Below are 15,733 nucleotides of genomic sequence, written 5' to 3'. Positions count from 1 at the left end.
TATATATATATATATATATATATATATATATATATATATATATATATATATATATATATGTATCCTTGACTAAAGATGATTAAAACCTCAATCTAAGTTTTTAGAATTGAAAGGAAGTATAATTTCCTCTCCCTTATTATAGCATAACAACTTTTTCCCAATTGAACTTTTGTTTTTTGTATAATTAACATTGCTAACTTGCAACACTCATCATAATTATCATGCTCCCACTAACATGAGAATTATCAGCATAATGCTTATGCTCCCACTAGCTTTGACATGTACTCAGAAATCAGCTGGACTTCTAGAAATCAATACTTTATTAACTTTCTTACCAAAGTTCAGACTTCTGATAGGAAATGCTTTGATAAAACTTTATCAAAATCATACACCTTTCCTTAGATAGCACACATATGTGTCTAAACAGTTTCAGAACTATGAAAAGGGATGCCGTAATCATAGTCTCAATTGTTTAGACCTTTGCCATTCCTCACAAGTCCAAGTTAGTGTGCCGGTTAACCACACACGCTCCACTAACGACTTTGAGAATGCAAATATCACAATTGCTATCTACTTAAAATCTACTTAGTGAAAGTGTTTCCTCACCATCATTTTCATGAATCGGGGAGAAACCTTATGACACTTAGATTTTATGGTGTATGTGTTCCTATCCATGTGAATTTGTCAAAACCGTAATCATAAGACAAGGTTAGTGACAAATCCAAGCTCTTATGGATTGAACTTGTGCAGTCTTAACTTCTTGCCACTTGGTAGTACAAGGGCCTGCCATTGCTTCCAGGTTGTTATGCAACCAATTGAGAACTCTCAGAACTCATATGCAAAGCCAACTTTAACTGGAATGGGCACAAAAATATGAATATGTGAACACGATAGGTTATAAACCTCAAGTCGTGTGCTAGTGATAAACGACAAATTTTTTTCTTCTTGATTAGATCTAGAAGCTTTTTCAAGATCTTTAAGACTCCCACTGTCCTCTTTGACATATAAGACTCACTTGCCAAATATTCAAGAAATAGTGCGGATCCTTTATCAATACAAACACTTCACACAATTTGCCTTAGTTGGTATTTGTTTTATCCAAAACATCACAACTTACCAATTTCAAATGTACAAGAGTAGGTCACATTTTACTCTTACATTTGACAAGTGTTATAAACCTTCTTTTAAGATATGTCACTCTATTTACAATCTTGGAGTATAACTCTAAGAATTGTTTTGGAACGAAGTATGACTCATCTTCTTGATTTAATCACTTCAACAATTCATGATTCCTCTTCTTAGCCATAAGAATGCACTAAGATGTCCTTAGAGGACTAATTGTGATATGGTTTCTTAATCATTAAGATGATCACAAAACATGATACTAAAGTACTCTCCCATCTTTTCAGATTTAAGAAACTTTTATCTTCCTGCCTAATTTGATTCTTCTCATTCGTCCTGCCATACATCGAAACTTTTCCAGTGTTTCAGAATTATACTTAAACTGGTAAGTATAACCATATTTACTAAACTTTAGTAAATCATGATGAATAGTCTTACCGATCTTTTTTTGGTGGACTTAACCAGTGCACAAGAATGTATACTTGATTCCTTAGCCCTTCACTCGACTCACATATACATGTGAACAATGAATTAGTCTTAATTTTCCAATGATGAGAAATTCTCATTCATCATACAATACAAGTTGCATGATTCCAAGTTTCTATCCAACTGAAACTTGGGTGATGAGAATCTTTCCTTATTTGGTAAGTTTAGACACTACCACAAAAGAAGGAATCAAATTCATATTTCCATTATTGCTAGAAACATACAAACATCAATTTTCCATAAATGCCATTGCAAGGAGATATAAAATAAAGTAAAACAAAATTTTATTTATTTAATAAATGCGGAAAAACTTATCCTTACAATGTAACTTTAAATGAAAACTATGCTATTACATATTTTATAGCAATCTATCAGAACTCTTAAGTAGTAGCTCAAGAATCCGATCTTCAAACCATGCGATTGAAATCCATCTTCGCGATCAGATTCAACATACTCTTCCTTTAGGTTTCCTTCCCTTTGCTTGATCCTGCCAAACATCAAAATGTAACCGAGTCACATTAAGTATTAAGAATCATCAATAAGGAGCTTAATAGAGTTAGATAGTGAACTTACCTGAAGTAGATTCAAACCTTTTTTATTCTTCCTTTTCTCTTAGATCTTTCAGGTAGTTAGGGCAATTTCGCAACCAATGTCCCTTCTCTTGACAATGAAAAGATATAGACTCTTTGGGAATGGTACACGGGACTATCATAGACTTAGCTTTTCCCTTTACCTTTCGGTCAACCGGGTTGACCAAGGCCGATCCCTTTCCATTGGGAAGAGAAAGCTTTTCTGGACTTCCAATGTTACCATTATCAATGTCCATGGAAGTTTGAGAAATAGACCTTCCACCCATATTTGCTTGACCATTATGCCACATCATTTCTGACTCAGCAGCAACAAGCAAATAAGATAGATCTATTAGGGTCATGTCGTGATCTGTCACATAGTAGTTCTTAATGAACTCACTATATAACTCAGGAAGTGACTGAAGAACCCAGTCAATAGCCAACTTCCTTGGGACAACGACACCCAACATTCTCAACCTGTCAATGTGTGACTTCATTCCTAACACATGAGTGCACACAGGTCTTCCATCTATATGTTTCATTGCTAGTAGGGCTTGAGTGACCTTGAATTTTTCAAGTCTTCGAGCTTGTGGGTCAGGGAGAATAAATGGAGGAGGTGGAGGTAGAGAAGTATGATTTCCATGAGATTTGGGAAGATCATAGTTGTCTAAACCAGACATCTACAATGGGAGATATTCAAGTTAGTTGATTTAAGTCCTTAATATAACACCCAATATGAAATATTAAGGCTAGGACCCAACACAATATTTTATAACTTAGAAGAGGGATGCCGTAATCCAAGCTATAAAATATTTGAAGGTAGGTGAATAACGATTCACCAATTTCTACCATGAAAAATGAAATAAATTATTAGTTTTTAATTGGTTTTGAAACTCCTAGATTCTTTGAGATTCATTGAATTTTTCAATGGCATGTTTCAATCTCGAATGTGCCCTTCAGGTTTTGTGACTGGGATGCCAAGGATCACAAAACAAGGTGTGAATAACCATGCAAATATACTTGGTACCCTTAATATTTACCCCTCAATCGATGTGTCGGTTAACCACGCGTGCTCCACCGATACTATGATAAACACTAAGTTACCCTTGGCCTACCTTGTTAAATCCAGGTTAGTGTGCCGGTTAACCACACACGCTCAACTAACGACTTAAACAAAGTGCAAAGTGTAATTTCATGGGTTAGCACCTTATTCACATTTTCCTAAAGTAAATAAGATTGGGAATTTATAAAACATTTAGTTACTTTACATTCATCATACTTTTAAAGAGGATTAAAGTCCTTGTCCTACCCGTTCGGCTAACGACCTTCCACTGATCAAGGAAGCGGTGGGTGAGAATGGACACCCATTAAGCTGCCATTTTATAGGCAACAACCTTATACCCCCCTTATAGACCGGCTTTGTGAATGAGGCCTACTAACGGTAAAACGACTTGTTCTTATATATATATATATATATATATATATATATATATATATATATATATATATATATATATATATTAATAAACTTATAATATTATAAAGTATAAGGGTTGAATTTTAACTTTTAAAATTCTAGGGGTTGGAACTAAAGTTTTTTAAAGAGACTTTACATGTTCCAAAACTTGAGGGCAAGTTTTGTAACTTTCAAAACTTTTCATCTTTCATAACTTATGAGTTAATGGTTTATTAAAATGAGAGACTTTTCATTTTATGTAACCTATGTGTTTCTTTAATGGACTTTAAAAGAATGACTTTTGGTAATCCATAACTTGAGGACAAATTATGGATTCCATTAAAACACATAATGATCAAGAATTAAACTAACAAGCAAGTTACAAACAATTCCTATGATCTTCTAAACTAATAAGTTCATGAACATGCATATCAACAATTTCAAGAATCATAAATAAACCATATAAAACTTGAAATTTTGATAATAGCTATTGAAAACGGATTAGCATAACCATTACACCATCTAAAACAAATTTTATAAGACCAAAACAGTTTAGGGTAATGTTTCTAGTCCATTTCCAGCAGCAAAACTCGAAAATCTGCATTCAGGGGTTCCTACTCGTCGAGTACAAGAACCTACTTGACGAGTAGGATGAATTAACTCATGGACTCGTCGAGTCCCCCCATGGACTCGGCGAGTTCATGCTGTAGAATGCAGAAAACTGAGTTTTTTCAACAAGTTTGCATCAAGTATCAAATAAACAAGCCTAGGCTCTGATACCACTGAAGGGTTTTGAGCATTCTAACACTCCTAAGGTGTACATGCAACCCTAGAAACCTTGGATCTATGTTTTACTATGATACATGAAAAAAAATTATTTTCCAAGGTTCTTAACCTATCTAGCATACCATGGGGAACTTTTAAACATAAATGCTAGAAGAAGAACATACCTTTTGTAGTTTGGATTCCTTGAGAACCTTGTGAGCCTAGCACCTCAAGGGTGATGCCTCAAATGTCTCACACAGCAGTACAACTCTTGGAATATCCTTGAGAGAAGTTCACTAAACTTCAAAATTGGATGGCCCTCTATCTTGTACAAGTAGGACCAATTTTTCTAGACTAGGGGTCTTTATATAGTTGTGACACAAGTAAGGTTACACCATGTAAACCCTAATTGTCATGGCTTTCCATATTCCATGATCCATGGGTTTGTAACCTCCATGGAGCATACATGGAGTACCTTATGGATTTAGCCCAATCCAATAAACCATGGATCATTAGCCCACTATAAAAGAATAGATGATTTACGCAATCAACCCCATATATTTAATTAGTCTCTTTTTGATCACTTAATTAATTCCAAATTAATTCTTTGATCAATACTATTTAAATAATATTATTAATATATTAGAACTTATAATATATTAATAATCCTTAAATTTCCTTTCTCTCATTAAGTCTATCTAAGTGTTGCAATGCCATGCAACCCAAATGGACCATGCCAACCGGGTCAAGTACATTCTAGGAATAGTTATCAACTTAGACACCTAATCCAACATATTTCACCCCTACCATTATTATATAATAACACACATAAGTCACAGGGTCATTAAGCAATATGCGAACAATGATTATTATCACACAAACAACCATCATACTATACAATAAACGAAGGGTCAGCCTTGGTGCCTTCGACCCGTAATTTTCACGAAGGGAAACTCACCTCAACTGTGAATGTCAAATCGTACTCCTCAGATGACTCGGGGATCCTCTCCGTATAGAACAACAAACTTCCTAATCAGACATTGGATCTAAACTTGACCCCAAGGCCCAAACCCTGATTCATAACATAAGGCAAAGTTTTCCTAATCTTGCCCTATTAGGCCTCCTCCTCCCAAGGCCCAACTTTCAAAATAAAAAGTCCAAGTCCAACCAACTAAGCTTTAAGGCCCAATAAGGCCTAATACCATAAATCCTAGGCCTAGGCCCAAAGGCCTTAGTCCACAGGTGGGCTTGAGGCCCCAAACACCTCCAACAGCCTAAAAGGACAGCTCATATGGACTAGAACTTCTAAAACTCAAGAAACCTCAACTATGGGATCAAAATGTAACATAAAACACCCCAAAACTAGATCTAAGCATGCAATGGTCAAGGTTAAAGCTTTATACCTCAAATAAGTCAGAAATGATGCCAAACTTCTAGATCTACAGGCCCTATTCATGTTCTTACTCCTTCAAACTCCTTCTTCAAAATCACCAAATATCACCAAAAATGCTCAATATTAGCTCAAAATGCATGCAAGAAGCTTAGGGTTCGAGTTTAACACTTTAGGGATAGTGGAGGCTGATAGAATGAGGTTTGGGAGAAACATAAGGTGTTTAAATAAGGTGAGAATCTTAAAATTTAGGGTTTGCATCTGGCCAGCTTACGCCCAACGTACGCATGGGTACACCCAACGTACGTAGGGGCTTTCCCCGATTTGGTGTCGAGTGAAAGTGACAAAGATTTGGTGTCGAGTGATGAGGAAGATGTTACCTAAGTATTGGATCCACCAACCTTTGTCAATGAGAAGGTTGCCATTATGGAACTAAAAAGTGAAGAAAAAGAAGATAACAAACATTAGCTTATTGTGAAGAATAAAGGAGTGAAATGGAAGCATGAAGAAGGTGATGCTAAGGTTAAAAAATAGAATTCTAAAAAGGCTTATCTTAGACGAGTGCAAGCGTACAAGAAACGATGGAAGGATCAAAATGTGCAAATGGTGATTGAAACTCCTAAAGATTCAATGTAAGGCGGCATGGAGTCCGACTCATGACTCCAACAAAAAGAAGTGTTTCTCGGGAGGCAACCCAAGGTCGGTTTGCGATTTTCATTTTTAAATTGTTGCATTTTTAGTTAAGTTTTAGGATAAATAATCATCAAAGTCATCTAAATTTTTAGAAAACAGCAAAAATCAAGTGTGGGGTTCATAATTATAGAGTGGGTTAATTGTCTTACAAAAAATTGGAATTTTTTGATAAAAAACCTTGATAACACGTCGTGGTTATAAGCCCACCTCGTGATCATTTAATTTGGCCCGTATGCTTAGCCCAAAACCATACTCACGACGTGAGCTTAAAAGCCTCACGACGTGAGAATTAAAAAACACGGGACCACAAACTTAAAATAATCAGATGCAAATTTTCAACACTTTTGTTCTTCAACCTACGACGTGAGCTCCATATATTTGTCCCCCCACTCCCACTTTGATTTCGGCTGCATCCCTTAAAAATTATCTTCCCTCTTACGTAATCTTCCATAAAAGGTAAGAATTTCATGTTATTAATTCCTTATTTTAACTAATTTTAGAGATATAAGGGTTAGGGTTTATGTTCATATTTCAAGTTTGCAATTACCGCGATTTGGTGTGATTTTCGACCTGCATGTTTCTTTTTTATGTTTAGAATCACTATTAGATAAAACCCTATGAGTATGGTAGACTTGATTTGCCCTAGAAGCTGTCCGTTTTTGATCTTCACCCGAACTGCCTTCGCACCTAACTCACGACATGAGGTCTTAAGCTCTCGATGTGAGCTTGGTTATAACAGATTCTGTTAATTTTCTTTGCGTATTTGATCGTTGTTTCTTCTTTTTGGTTTGTTTCTTGTTTATTTTGTAGAAAATGGATTCAAGAAGAGCAAATGTGCAGTTCCAAATGGTAATTTTTTTACCGCCACCCATTGTTCCAATTATTGGTCAACATGTCCCAAAACGTGGTGATGAATTTTACAAACAAGTTGGGTTTGTTACACAGTAGGGAATTTCTCTATCTCTCCTAGAATTGATTGGGTGAAACCAGGGGAAGTGGGGCTTACAAAAAGATGGCTCCTTATTTGACGAAGACATTTACGATGGATGGTTTTTCTTTCACTTGTTAAGGGTGGAAGAATGTATTTGAAATAAGTGAGCCTGTTTTTCAAGAGCTTTGTGTGGAATTTTTCGCGTCCATACCATTTGAAGATGCCATTGTGGATCCATATTTTTCACGGGCTTTAGTTTTTCGCTTTGGGGCGAATACAGGTAGTGCAGTTTGGCGGAGTTTTCTTAGCGAATGGGAATTTATGAAGAGAGTAAGACGCGAACACCAACTTTTGATATCTTCTTTAGGACAACTGTTCGGGAATATTTACCTGGAGTTAGTGGCTATAACTTTTGGGTAACCATCGTAAACAAAGCATTCCATTCGGGTGTCTCACAAGAAAGCCATATTCGGTCCCCGATTCATAGATTCTTTCACCGGTTGATGACTTTTTCTATCAACCACAAGAAGCATGGAGACAAAGTGTCAAGTTTAAATTTATTCTTCTTGTGGACAATTATTCCACCGACGGTTTTTTGTAATATCCCCTATCATCTTGCTAGCTACTTGGGTACCAAGGCAGCCATCTCTCAAGCAGGAAGCCCTATCAATGGGGGACATTTTGTTACTCGCTTGACGAGATCTTATGGCATTTTGACACCTCGGTTGACTAGGACTTTAACATGCAAGGCGGGGGATGAGCTTTCTATGGGATACTTGGAGTATATGTATGTTGTTGTCAATATGGGCTCGCACTGGAGTATTCCTATTGACAATGACGTGGAACAACATGATCATACTGAGAAGCAGCCACGTCTAAGAGGAAGGAGAAATGTTCAAGGGCATGGTGATAGAGGTCATCCAATGCACCAGAATGCACCAATTGGAGGAGCATCTTTTGGCGAGGAGAGGATGGAAGGCTATTTTGATTAAATGAGCGTGAGTATGAATTGGATCGGAGGGACGATGTAGAATATGATCTAGCACTTCAACATTACACAACCACCTCATTTGGGAAACCACTATACAGTTTTTCCAACATGGAGCGACTATAGGATGCGAAGCAGAGATGAAGCCGGGCCGAGTGGGACACATGAAGATGACGATGATTATTGATTTATCCTTTTATTAGACTTTTTATTTTATTGTTATTTTTGGTGTGTTTTTTTTGGTTTGTTTAGATTGTGTAACAATACTTTGTGATGATTATGTTGCTTCTTTCCACATTTTGGTTGTTTTATTGTAGAAAATTGTGAGAGAATAGAGATATTAGATATAAGAGCGTATAACAGTAAAGTCATGTCCTTTAGAGTCAAGAGTCGAGACCCATAATTTTTAATAAGTGTAGGGTTAATTTTGTGAGAGAAACAAGACTAGAAATGAGGCAAGAATAAAGGAAAGAATAGAGTCTTAGAAGGGTCTTAATGCATTAATACATTCAGGTGCATTTCACTTGATAGAATAAATTTTTACAAAGTTTCAATCTGAGAGACCCAGCTCTCACGACATGAGTTTTCAATCCTCATGTCATGAGCTCGATGCCATCAAAATTCAGAATTTGTTTCTTACGACATCACGACGTGAGCCTTCAATCCTCATGCCGTGAGCATTAACAGTGGCATTTTTATTTTACTCTTCCAATATTACAATGGGGCGTATGATTTCCCACATTCACATTTTGTCGGCACATTCACGTATCTCAGAAGATCCAAGTTCCAATCACACAATCAAGATGTTCAAGTTTTCCACACGCATTCAGAATCGATCTCACCACTACTACCCCCAGGGGATTCTGTTCCATTTTCTCTCTTTTATTGCTTTTAAATTATTTTATGCATACAATGATGGCATTTTATGTAATACGTGTGGGGTATGGGTTCGAAAAAGTAAACTGCTAGAAAATTTTAAAATTTTAAATTTTAAAAAAAAATTAGAAATAGATTTGGAATAATAATCTAAAAAGTGAATCTATTAATAGTTTAAACTTAAGTTACTAGTGTTATGAGAGATGATCCAATGCGAGCTCAAATGTTTAATTGAGCCAACATATGTTTTAGTATATTTGTGGCTTCCCAATTCCTAGTGAAAAGCCATGAGATATGAAAGGTAATTTGGTAGTTTATATGGCATAATACATTTTGCGGCCTAAACCTGAAATCTATCCAGGAGAGCTTATGTAGTCATTGCACTTAGACTAATACCTATAACCAATAACGGTTGAAGTTAAGTTCCATTGCTTAAGTATGTAGGATTTGAGTGGAAAAAGTGAAGTATTTAAAAAAAAGAGAGAAAATTGAAAAAGTTGAAACAATTTTGGAGCTATCAAAGTATGAAAATTATGAAGATTAAAATTCTGAAAACCCAAAAAGTTGAAGATACCAAAAATCAAACAATAAAGGTGATGAATTCAAAGAAATCAAAGATCAATTATTCAAAGAAGTGAAGAATTCCAAAGAGCTCCATAGTGGTATAAAAAGTTGTAATTTTTTAAGATTATGTATGCTTGGGTAGCTTATCCAAAAATACCTTGAGGTTAAGAAAGATTCTTGAGGATTGATTCGGAGGGTGGCAGACATGAGTGTCGTATAAACTAAGGGGTGAAGATTCATAACGATTGTGAGTATTTAGGATTGGGAAGTTGTTAGGATTTTAGACACAAATATATGCATTGAGTTCTTGGTATAATGGTTGAGTTCAAAATGGATTGTCTTATGTGATGTTGGTTATGAAAGTTTGACCTAAAAATAATTAGCTTTACTTCAGGGCAAACAAAGGATAAGTGTGGGGTATTTGATATTTCCATATTTATACACATTTTAGGCAATATTTTAATGCGTTTTGATTAATATTTTAGTTATTTGCAAAGATATAGGGTACTTATGAGATTGAATTATATTTTGCAGCCAAAAGGAACATTCTTGAAGATAAAGGACCAAAAGCGACAAGAATTGGAACTTCGGAAGATTAGAGCTTAAAAGGAGAAGATTCTAACTAAAAAGTCAATCTCACTCGAGTAGCATATTTGAGCTTTCTTATTCCCATTCTCGTCCAAATGGCAATCTTTAGTCAGATATGGACCGTTGCATCTTTCACAACCCACACGAATAACATGTATGGATTGATCCATTTTTGTCATTCTTTGCTCCATATTATTTAGCATAGCTAAAACAGTTGCCATGTCCTCAGAAGTGCCACTCCCAATTCCTTTTACTCCATCATTTCGAGGATTGTGGTACTCATGCGAATGCTTAGAAAACTCTTCAATCAACTCCGTAATCTCACCGAGATTTTTCATTGTTAAAGGTCCTTGAGAGTCAAGGAGTTGCCATGTCATCACATTTACCCCATCATAGAAGATTGATACTTCTTGTTGATCATTTAAATTGTTTTGGGGACAATTTCTTATTAATCCTTTGTATCGCTCATATGATTCGTAGAGTGACTCACCCGGTTGTTGCTCGAAGTTTGCTATGGCCTTCTTGATTTTAGCAACTTTAGAAGGTGGGAAAAAATGTTCTAAGGATTGTTCATGCATTTGCGCCCACGTAGTAGTTGCACCGGGTGGAAGCGCCTTTAACCAATCTTTAGCAGCTCCTTTGAAAGTGACTAGAAGCATTCGCAACAACACCGTCTCTCGTGGAACATTCGGGATGTTGAAATAATCAGCTATGTCATTGACTTCATCAAGGTGTTTGTAAGCATCCTCATGATTTTTCCCGAAAAACGAAACTTCCTTAAGCACGGAAAGAATATGTCCTTTAAGCTCGAATGTTGCGGTAGCGGGAATTGCAGGTTGCACTAAACCGGGATCGGTACCCTCACTAATTCTTTTCTTGGATGCCTAGTCAATTTTAGCCATCTCGTTTTTTGGCTCGTCTTTGGTTTCACTTTCTTCTTTTTCTAATTTCGGTTCAGACTCGTATTCGGATTCTTGTGTATTAGGATTCTGCTCAAAGCTTTCAAACTTTCTTTCGTCTTTCGAGGAATTGCTCGATTCACCTATGTTCTTTCCTTTCTTCTTTCCAAAAACTGATTTAAGATCCTTGAAAGGTGATTCCTTTGGTGGTTTGGTTTCTCCTACATTCTTATCCGTCTTTTTACGAAGGTCTGACTCTGGATCTTCAAGCGGTGGTATCAAAGGAATACCACCTCGTTTTGTCGCAACAAAAACGAAAGAAAAATACAAAATTTCCTAGCTCACGTCGTGAGACTCCAAGCTCAGGTCGTGAGGTCGGTTATTCAGAAAAATCAACTAATGCTAAAAATTAACTTTTGCAGTTTTAACCCTACAAAAAGGATCGATTAACCTAAATCAAATAAATCAAAAACTAAATTATCCGTTCCTCGGAAACGACGCCAAAAACTTGATACGTAGTTATTATACCTACTTGTGAGTTTTACCAACTATTTATCTTGTTGAAACATGAAAAGTGAGCCTCTACCAATCAAAAGTATGAAGATCAGAAGTCAGCAATTTCCGAAGTAGAGATGGAGTACGAAGTGAAGATCAGTCTGAGGTGTTGTAAAGATCCGAGATTAGACTGTCTGTTTAAACATTTATTGTTTCTTGTCTTATTCATGATGTAACGTTTCATAGGACTTATCTTTTTGTATCTTTTAGATAATCAGTTATGAATAGGTGATTATTAACCAGTCCTAGGAATGTCTCTTTAGTTTGTACGATGCACCTCCTTAGTCTATTTCTGGAGTGTTTTGAATGACAAGAAACATGGTGAATTGTTACTCAAAAGATAGCAAAATTTCTCTTTAATTCACTTTCACTTTTCTCTCAAGTCAAGATCTTTCACAACATTCTTCTTGTTCATTTAATGTCTTTACATTGATTATACTCCTCGTTTACCTTATCTAATATTGAGTACTTTGTTGAATATCTCATTCAAGTCTTGGCTGGTTTTACCAGACTCGACTGGAACATCTAATTAAAAGGCAGACATTGATCTTAAATATTAACTCAAGGTTTGAGTTTTCAAACCTTTTCCTTGTGCATCGTTACTTGAACACACAATTGGTATCAGAGCTTGAGTGGTTATCCTTTGAATCCATAAGAATAGATTATAGTTGATTTGAAATTACCTTGGTATTTCGATCATTTTTGTGTTCAGGATAAAAGTTCTTTTATATACCACTTCTGCTCTAATATCTTAACTTCAATGGCTGATCCTAATTCTTAGTAAATGTATTCCATAAAAATAGCAAATAGTGTGGGTTGCCCTTCTCGTGACCCATTGCTAATTATTGAAGAGTATGATCACTGGAAATTCATAATGGAAAGGTTTTTACTTGGTAAAGAAAAAGATGAAGCTATCTGGAGATCTGTAAAAGAAGGTCCACATGTTCCTATTAGACAAACTATAAGATATTGTGTTGCAACTCTCATGGGACAAGAAGAAGAGCGTCAAGCACCTCTCACTGCTGATGACATTAAGAAACTGCATGCAGATCAAGTTGCTTCTTCTGAAATGGTGTTTTTTGTTCCTCCTTCTCTCTTTGAGCACATTAAGTTGTGTAAATCTGCTAAAGATATTTGAGACACACTCCAAGACCTGTTCGAAGGATCAGAAAACATGAAGGAAAAGCGTTTGACTTCCGTTGTCAACGAGTTCGATACTTTCACCATAACTCCCGATGAATCAGTTGCCTCGGCCTCTAACATATACCGAATCGTTGTCAACAACATGACAACTCATGGGATTGTCCGAACTCCACTTGAATACAATCTAAATTTCATCAATAGTCTTGGTAAAGGACAGGGAAACGTGAAATCGTGTCTTCAGAGTAAAGGATCTCTAAAGAAGTTGAAGCTTTACAAGTTGTTTGACGAACTTCAAGGTCATGAATCAAATGTTGCACAAACCTTAAGAGAACTCTCAGGAGGTCCTCTTGCTCTTGTTAGATTTTTCGATCCTCATGTCTCAAACCCCTCTGCTTCGGACCCTTTCGAAGCTGTTATCCCAACTATCCCATATGTTCAACCCTCTCCACCAACTTTACCTGTTCCTACTAGTTCAAACTATCAGTTTGATGGAGACCTCGACCCTGAAGCAATGGACTCCGAACTACGCTTTCAACATGAGTTTGCTTTACTTTCCATGAAATATAAGTGTCCCTTCAATCCCACTCACACACCACATCACAACCATTTCCAAGCTACTCATCAAAGTAACCCCAACCATTTCCTAAACCTTCTAAAAATACTCATGCCTATAAACCCAACATCTCTACACCAAACCATACCTTGGAATCTCAGGAGACTCTGAAGTCAGAAAAATCAAAGATCATTTGTCACAAGTGTGGTCATGCAAATCACTATGTCAAAGACTGCTTGGCTGAAGCACCACAAAAACTCAAGATCAAGGACTCTGCATACTATGCACGTCGAGCTCAAGAAATGGTTGCTAGTGAAAAAGCATTTGTTATTATTGTGTCGAGAGATGTGGAAGGATATTGGTTATTTGGTGATGAAGATGATGTGAGTACTGGTGGAAACATGTATCTTATGGCAAGACAAACAATCAAATGTGAGTACTGGTTATCTGGATCAAAGGAAGATTATGATGATGTTGAACCAAACTACTGTTACATGGCGATCAACGACCCACCCGGTAGAAGCATCGTTCAACTGGGAAAATCTATGATTACTGACAATAATTTTGATTTATATCTTTGTGAACCATATCTAACCCAGATCCAATCAAATATGAACATCGTTTATAAAGCCTATGAGTCTGTGATTGAAGCTAGTGAGAAGATGGAGAGTGAACTAAGTCGTCTTAGATTACGTTTTGGGGATAACAAGCCTAAGATTGAGTCTTTAGAACATGAACTTATAATGTCAAAAGATGAATGTATCATTCTTAAGGACAAATGTGAAATCACTTAATCTGAAATAAATGTTTTAATTTCTGATAACAAACATCTCAATGACAAAATAGATGTTTTGCATAATTCCATAAATATTCTTGAAGCAAATGAACGGATGACTCATAATTTTCGTTATCCATGGTCTAAAGCACCTGGTCTCGGAAGCGAGTTTCCGAAACCTATTGCTCGTCCCTTGAAGGAGTTACAAAATTTAACTCTTATGGGAGACATTATGAACCACAAACATTCAGATACCCCTGTCTCGCCATTGTCACCCATTCATGAGACTTCAGACCGATTCTCATCCCTGATTTCTGAGTTTCAACCAATAGTTGTCAAATGTCTGATTCCACGCCTCTTCCACCTCAGATACCCCTGGACCTGAATCAAACCTCGAAATTTTCCCTTATCATTCCCAATACTGTAGTTCAAATTGCAAACCATAGTCCTCCTCACAATTGTGTTGTTGAAGAAATTATTTCAGAGACAACTGGACCTGACTCGAATAAATCATATTTTGTCTAGGCATCTTTTGATAGTGACGTTGAAGAAGAAATCGTTGTAGAATATTCATCTGATTCTTGTGTTTCCGATTCTCAAGTGATTTCAAAAACCACCTTAGTGCCAATTAAACCCAAGTTTAACAACCCATCTGCTGGCCAAACCTCCAAGTCATCATCTGACTCCAGGAAGAAACCTTCATTGAATAGGAGAGATGTCGTAAATCCTAAGATAGAAGCCAAAAATTCCCTTAAAAAGGAAATTAGGTCAAGACAAGACTCCAGGTTAATTGAGAATTCCAAAAAGAAAGTATATTCGACTGTAAGCTCAACCACTAGAAACCATAACACATTTGCACCTTATAAGATTCTTAAAAGGCCATCCATTCCTCCTAGCATGATAGTTCAAAACAAAGTTGTCAATCCTATTCCGAAAAAATCTGTTGATACTTGTCCCACAAGAAATAACTCTCATCGGACTGTTTCCTCTGTTTTTATTGCTAAATCTGATGGTACGATTTTTAAAACACAACAGCTTTCAAAACCAAATGTACCATCAACAGCAGCAAACAAAGAACGTTTTGTTAAAAACACTGTCACTCAAAATTTTTCAAAGAATTCAAAACAAAAGTTTTAGTGGAGAGCTAAAAGTGTTGAAAAATATATTTCAACTTCAAGTAACACTATGATTCCTACAGCTCCAAAAACAGTCTGTCCGAGAAAAGTTGTTCTGAAACAACATGTTGTTGAATATGATTTCTGGATCAATGAAAAGACTTTGGCATTTTTCTTCTTTCCCAAAGAATCTCGGAACAAGCCTTCCGCGACACCTGTTGCTCAAAAGTCACAATTCAAGTCCAAATCCCATGCCCAAGTCCCA

The sequence above is a fragment of the Lactuca virosa genome, chromosome 8, assembly GCF_052849685.1.
Source record: "Lactuca virosa cultivar CGN04683 chromosome 8, Lactuca_virosa_CGN04683_v6, whole genome shotgun sequence".
Taxonomy (NCBI): domain Eukaryota; kingdom Viridiplantae; phylum Streptophyta; class Magnoliopsida; order Asterales; family Asteraceae; genus Lactuca; species Lactuca virosa.
This window is presented reverse-complemented; position numbering follows the sequence as displayed.